Source organism: Haemaphysalis longicornis, unplaced genomic scaffold, assembly GCF_048455015.1.
Source record: "Haemaphysalis longicornis isolate Haplotype H1 unplaced genomic scaffold, Haemaphysalis longicornis Haplotype H1 scaffold_6, whole genome shotgun sequence".
Taxonomy (NCBI): domain Eukaryota; kingdom Metazoa; phylum Arthropoda; class Arachnida; order Ixodida; family Ixodidae; genus Haemaphysalis; species Haemaphysalis longicornis.
In genome coordinates, this window is record NW_027526407.1 from 5,308,551 (window position 1) to 5,316,292 (window position 7,742).

Genomic DNA, 7,742 nt, shown 5'->3' on the forward strand with positions numbered 1-7,742 from the left:
AACTCTGCTGCACCTAACTACTTTCTTAACGACGTCCCTCTCGAAACAGTCTAGTGTTATAAATACCTTGGTGTACACTTAACATCTAACCTATCGTGGAAACTTCACATTGATTATGTAGTAAGTAATGCTAACCGTATGTTAGGCTACCTCCGGCGAAATTTTTATATGGCTCCTAGTTCCCTAAAATTACTTCTTTACACATGTCTCGTTCGTTCAAAATTAGAGTATGCGGCTTCTGTGTGGGACCCCGGTCAAGAATCACTCATCGCAGAAATAGAGAAAGTTCAAAATCGCGCGTCGCGCTTCATTCTTTCCAATTATAACCGCACATCAAGCGTTACGGCCATGAAATTAAGTCTTTCTTTACCACTGCTGGACCATCGGAGGAAATTATTTCGGTTGTGTCTTTTTCATAAAATATATCACAAAAATCCCATTCTAAAACAACAGCTACTATCTTCTCCATCTTACACTTCGGCACGCATTGATCATCTGTACAAAGTGAACGTTCCATCCGGCCATACGAAGCATTTTCATAATTCGTTTATCCCCATCACTTGTGTTAGTTGGAACCGCCTTCCATCATCTGTTGCTGCGATAACGGATGAGGCTGCGTTCCGATCTGCTGTAAGCAACCTGTTGGGGTGATTTCTTATCTTTACGTTGCTTTTTTCAGCTTGTGTTTGTGATGCTGCTTTTGTTTCTTTTATGTTACACAAGATGTAACCCGCTCCCCTCTGTAACGCCCTTTGGGCCCTGAGGGTATCCAAATAAATAAATAAATAAAAAGTGAATCAGCAGTAAAGACCATAAAAATGCGTTGGTGGCACTTTTTCAACAACTGTAAAAACTTCCAGGCCAAATGTTTTTGGTCTGGTATGCCTCTTCGAAGCGTACATATCGAAGAGTTGTGGGAAATTCCCTATGTGTGCCTAATTATGGGTATTTCGAAAACAACCATATGTTTTATACTATTTCGCGCATAAAGCACCTGAGTACGTGACTGTACTAATAAAAAGAGGAATATTTTTTTATCTTTTATTGATTTTCTACTTTCTTCACAGCTATAAGGTTTTAACTGCTGTTCTAAACAGAGACGAGCAACAACGATAGTTGTAAATTGCCTTCAAGCCAGGTTAGTACTGCAGTAGCCATAAAGTGAAAATTCAGCTGTTGAGGCGAAGCTCTATTTTGAACTGTGTTGAGGTGAAGAATCTGGGCTGACTATAGGGAAAATTTATCTTGTGTAGTATCGACTTTATTTGCATCACCTTCTGGCGCTTACATGGCAGTTTGAACATTTCCTACCTCAATGGCATACGAATAATCGCTAATATATAAGTGAAAACTATTCAGACATTGCAGAAATTATAGCTACTATATTTTCTAAAAATACTGTGATCCACACATTGTTTGGCCTTTATCAACGTTCTGATACAATGCACCATCGGTGCCGCAATTTTGGGGCATGGATAATCGGAAATAATAAAGCTTTTGTTGAATTTTCTTAACAAATATATACAACGTAATGTTTGGCACAAGGAACATTTATGAAATTTTGTGTGTGTGGTGGCCAAAATTACCGGAAGTTTCACGTTACCTATAATTACGGCGAACGCCTTGCATTACTTTCAACAAGCATGATCCGAATGGCAAAGGGTATAATATTATTTTCAGCTATGTGTACACCTTGGACACAAATTCAGGATCTTTTAATTTCATGACTCCAATTTTGTTCATGACCCCGAAAACAAACACTGAAATATCTGCCTGTGTTTCATTTTCAGGATTTGACAAAGCCACAAATGGTGGTGTGGAATGCTCAAGTTTTGTTAAATGATTCGTGGACGATGACAGTTTTAAAATCACATTGACAGAATATTTTGGTACTATCTTGAAGCTTGAATTTGCAGCGACCTCTAAACAAAGCAAGCACATTTTCACCAGTTCTGAAATCACATTTACTGGATTTTTTGGTACTATGTTGAAGCTTGAATTCGTAGCCAGCACTAAAGAAAGCAAGCACATTGACAATTTGAGGAATTTTGATACTAAAACAAACAAAATTGTGGATGCAGCTAGCGGCAACGTAACTTGCATGAATAAAAAAAAACAGTGTAAACACCACAACGCGAAATGAAGACAGAACAAACAGGCTCATCGCTCCACCAGGTTTATTTTCAATCAAACGCAGTTTTTTATAACAGGCTTCATGCCCAAAAGTGAACGAAAGCACTACGAGCGATAAAAAACTGTATAACAGCACGTGCAAATATTACTGGCATAAAAACAGATTACTGAACAGCGGCAATGACCGACGTAAGTTCACTCTTTCAAAGTGAAGATTACAACCAAACACCAACTACAAGCAAGAAGTAAAAATGGAAAAATAACACAAAGCCTTTCGAACATCCTAATTAGTCACGTAAGTTCAGGCCCCGGAAATGCCCCATCTTTATGAAAAAAAAAAGTTGTCAGCCCCAGCTCACAAATCTACAAATTGCCGCCTCCATCATTTTGTTGATTTTTCGGTCGGCAAATTTGCGACACACAGTGGTTTCGTAGCGATATGGAACATACAGGAAAACTATGTTCTCAAGTGATTACATGCAAACACAAGTCGACGTTGTCCTTTTGCTGTGGCTTGCACCCTTCGTTTGTTGTCTTTGGCATTGAGGAAGTGTTGTGCAGCGGGAAAGTGACAAATTCTGTTGGGATGGAATAGAATGAGGCAGGAACCTTTTCAAGATTGGCATGATGGTCCCAGTGACCGGTAATGAAGGGATGTGAAAATAAAGTTCAAACTTAATCAATTTCACAGAGCTTGCCGCAAGTACCTCCTTACAATTGTCAACCGAGAAATTCCCTAAGATTTTGCCACACAATAGTTAATCAAAGACACTGGAACGGGACAAGCCACTAAGTAGTGAGACCGAATAAATTATGATTATCAGGCTGTTAATGGCCGGTTAACAATCAATTGATGCAGTAGATCAGAATAAGATGCCAACCTGCAATTTCTTGTTTATCGTTTTGGGGGGTGGCTGGTTTGCCGGTGTCGGGTTCATAAAGACCTCGCTAAAAAGAATGTCGGGAATGACCAATGCTTTGCGGTTTTTTGTAAAATCTAAAAAAGTACTTTCACGCTTCTGATAAATTTCGTAGTGTTAGTTTTGGAAGAAAAGGGTGTTTTTCAGAGGACACAACGTGTATATTGCTTCAAAACACCGACAAACGTCTTTATTTAAACAAATACGCAATCGTATAGCCGAATATTAGCCATGGCTTTTTTCAACCCGCCAGAACTACTGGAAGTTTAGCTGTGCACTGAACAAAATGATTGTCCTTAGTAGCCCTGAAAACCACCGGCAGCTGGAACACCAATCACTGGCAGCATGCAAAGGCACTCGTGATCCCTTCGGGATCTAAACAATACCACAGTCTTTTGGGAGCTCTCCAGGACTTCCACACCAGTATAACACGAACCATAGCCTGTTGACAATGACGGTGCCTTTGCAATGAATTAGCCCAACTCACTAGCCACTCAGCGTGTAGTTTCGCAGTTAGGGGGCAAAATAATCACTACGATGAACGCCGCGTCGCCAAGGCGCCATGAACAAGCTAAAAGGTGTCTGCATCCGACCTCATCAAGGCGGTTTATTGATGAAGCCTTTTCACCCTGCAGTCGGATTGAAGAGCTTTGAAGTCATGTTCATTCACTTTTATGATGATATTTTTCAAGCGTGCAACGATTACTGAAGCCTGCAAATCCTGCGACAGGCTCTTGTACGCGCAGACATCTCACGTCCTCAGGTACATCTGGACGTGTTTTGACTTCCAACTGCTGAAAGCGGCGTCCAATTACCACTGGAAATGCGTACCCAATCAGAGAAACCACCCAGTTATGAAAAATACCAAAGAAAATCATGTGCTGATTTCCTTTATTCTCAACCGCACTCTGCGCGTATTTGTAACCACCGAATGACCCCTTAGATCCATCGCAACTATCACCCACCCACCACCCCCAAACAAACTGCAAGAAGAGGCAAATGGTTCGCTCACCTAGATAGGCGGCGATAAGGAGTCCATGGGGTTTTTTACTAATCACGGAGTTGTCTCTTGTGTTGCATTAGACCAGATGGTCTTACGAGAATCATACTGGGCCATCAAGGGTTCTGAGTAAAATACCTAGACTGGGGGATCTACGATACGCTATACACGCATACGTTTACCATTCTACTAATAAAAAGGGTTATAATAAATACAAGTAATATGTAAGCAACTCCGGAGACTGTAATACAGGTAGTTATGGCTGTGTACAATACGTGCCCTAATGACTAACATGTAATCCGGTAACCTAATCGCGCATGTCACACCCCACATATAATACGCAGAAAACGCCGGTCAGCTTGGTTGGTCGCCCACGATGAATCAGAAACTGAGAATGCAGACGATAACCTTTATAGTTCGAGATGCACAGTAGCGTCTCTGAGATCAGTACGTGATTTCGACTTTAAAACGTAGACCGGGCTACCGCAAGAAGCTTGTAGGCCATATTGTGTACCTTAAAAAACTGCACTAGATTTTGAGGACTTCTCTCTGCTGCTGTTTCAGAGAGCGTCTGAAGCAGGGCTGGCCAAGGTAAAAATCACAGGCGGGACATGAGACAGGTCCCGCCTGCTGCTTTTACATTGGGACCTTCCAGTGCCTCTCCACGGGCGCGACCTGAAGCCGGTACCGCATGGTGCTTTTATATAACGACCTCCCAGCGCCTATGGAACCATTCATATTGCATGTTCACGCCTTGTAAATAGTTTTTAAATTTAAAAACAGCAAGTTTGGCAGAATCATCTGCTGGTCATGTTCTCGAGAACACGTTTCGTAATGTGTGCGTGACTGTTAAACGAAAATCGAACATGACCACCAGAATAGATGCGTCTATTTTTAAGCGCAGTTGAAAAAGCTTCCAGCACTGTGTTTTCACTAGAAATTTGGTTCGATGAAGGAATATTTGCAGCAACGCTGTTGTCTATAAGCTGGACATGGCTTTCATCCCGCTGGGAGAACCGGTTCTAAGTTTTATTCTGGCTCCTGGCTGTTTACGTGACGGCGACTTGAACACAACTGCCTCAACATCCACCATCCACGCGCCCATGAACCGGGTTGTACACTGTCGTCTTCCGTTCCTTGAAAAAGTATGTCTTGTCCCAGTTGGCTAATATTGGAAATTTTCGAGTTGTACACAAAGCACGTGCCTGAAATTTTGTTTAGTGTGTTTTACAAGGCTACATACATTAGGTGGACGAACGGTCACTAGAGCACCGGTGATTTGTACTGGTCTATGTTGTGTAGTTGGAAAACTAGTAACTTGGACATTATTGTACCTCTAAGCGCTTAAAACAAGTTGCGGTAACTAAATGGCACACTTAAAGCGGATGTGGCGATATATCCAGTAATGGGATAGTCGCTTGACCTATTAGGCAATCTCCGCTCTTCGGTACGCGCTTAATGTTTTTTAGATTAGAATGTTTTTTTTTCTTTTCCGCAACTTGTAATAAAGTGTTCAGTTGACAGTCAGCGCATCTGGTGTGTGTTTCTGTCCGTTCTTCTTTGAAAAGTGCGCTGTACGCTCCTTTGAGACACATTGTCTTCCAAAATAGGGCACCACCACTTCGAGTGCGTAAAGGGAACAAGAGTGCTAGGTAAAGTTTGTTCTCCTCTTCAAATTTCTACGCATTTAGCATGGGCTACCTATACATTACGATTTCATCCCTGCAATTTAACAAAAAGTGCCAGCACTGCCATGCGGGTTCCAGAGGTCTGTCCTGAAATTAAGCGGTAGTTCTATACTGAGCACAATGACCGTACACAGAAATTTAGCAGCTGCACCGCGAGCATTTCCGCTGAAGCGCCTACATGCTTTCTTTCCAGAGGTCACAGCTGCCGTAGCTCGATTGCACCTGTGGCCTGGGTGGATGATGCACGCGCTGTTTGTTCTTTTGTTAGGCTGCTTTCGCATTTGCTTCTCTCCTCGTCCAGCTTTCAGTGTCTCACCTACACTTGTCCTTTTCGGCGCCCCATCTGCATAGCAAAGTAAAAATTCGAAACATGCCAAATGTACGTGCCTCCTGCTCCTGGGCCTATTGTATGAAAGCTAAGGCAAAACAAATTGGTAAAATAGATTAAAACTTGTTCAAAGCAGGCTTTTGGGGGTGCGCCGCTTTTTCCCAATTTGTTACAATAAATTGCTCTCTTTCTGCTGTGTCGCCCTCGCTAAGTACCACCGTTTAGTGTGACGCCTTTAGGAGCGTTCTAAATACCTAATTGAATAAATACGTAGCAAATTAAGCACCCACTTTACAACAGTTGGTTTTCCAAACTCCCAACCTCGATAATAGAGAAAAAGGATAAGGATAAATAAATTTATCAGTTACTTACAACGAGTTTATTCAGTTGCATTGGTTCTGTTTTTTAGAAGCTCAGAATTGTGTGCCTTTATACAATGCCATATCGCCACACAATACAATGAGCAAACACGTTAAAGTTTGTCACATTGCAGAAGTGCGTGGCTACAAAATCTTTTATTTGGAGGCACTGGGGTTAGAGGGTAAGGTGTCATCTCGTTTTCGTGAGTACAGCACTTCGCAGATAGGGTTGGAATAACGCTGACTTCAGCAGAATGTTTTTTTTTCTGCACAACACGTTCAGACACCTTTTTTTGCAAAACTAGGCATAGTACTTTAAGAACTGATTTATATACAAAATAGCTTACAAAAAGCAACCGTAGGTTGGCTGTTTCTATCGCATCCGTTCACGCTATATGACACCCTATTTCTTATTCCTGTAATAAACGTGCCGGAGAAGCATCGCATTACTGGCTGACAAAAGGCTCCGGCTCAACTTTTGCCAGTACGTATGCGCGCGTGTCTGCGGATTTTCCTATCACTTCATTGACAATGTGAATGCGATCCATGTTGTAGTTCCTTTATCTAAACCCCGCCTGCTCCCTGGATTTTTGGAAATCCAGGCAGTGAAACGTGTTGCTATATATAACTTTGTCAAAAAGCTTTTACACTGAAAGCAGGTTAATGAGTCTTGAATTTTTGAGGTCTTTGGGATCTCCCTTCCTATGAATCAATGTAATGTTGGCGGTCTTCAGGTAATGAACACTTCTTTATCAAGTATTCCTAAAATATTACGGCATGTACTTTCAGAACAATGTCTCCTCACTCCCTAAAAAGATGTATGGCTTTACCATCGTCACCGGTACCTTTTCCTTTTTTCGTGCTTTCAAGTGTGTTTCGAACTTTCTTTTCCTTTACTAATGGCACATGACAAGTTGAGCTTGTACACTCAGTAATTTAAGCTTTTACGCCCTTATCAACGTCGTTCCATAGAGCCTGGTTTAGAATCGCTCCGCTATCTTTATTAACTCGTCCACGAATGTATATTTGTGTTTATTGGTTTGTGTTTAACGAGCGCACATACTCTATTAGGTGGTCTGTCAATGTCAGGTTCGAACATAAAAAAAGTATTAGAGGAGTATGGTAATACCCTAAATGTATATGTGTGTATATATATATATATATATATATATTTATATATATATATATATATATATATATATATATATATATATATAGAGAGAGAGAGAGAGAGAGAGAGAGAGATACGGCAGCAGTCTACAACGCCAAAGGAGGCATAGGGGTGTGGTTAGGCTCTTTTTTTCTTTGTCACTT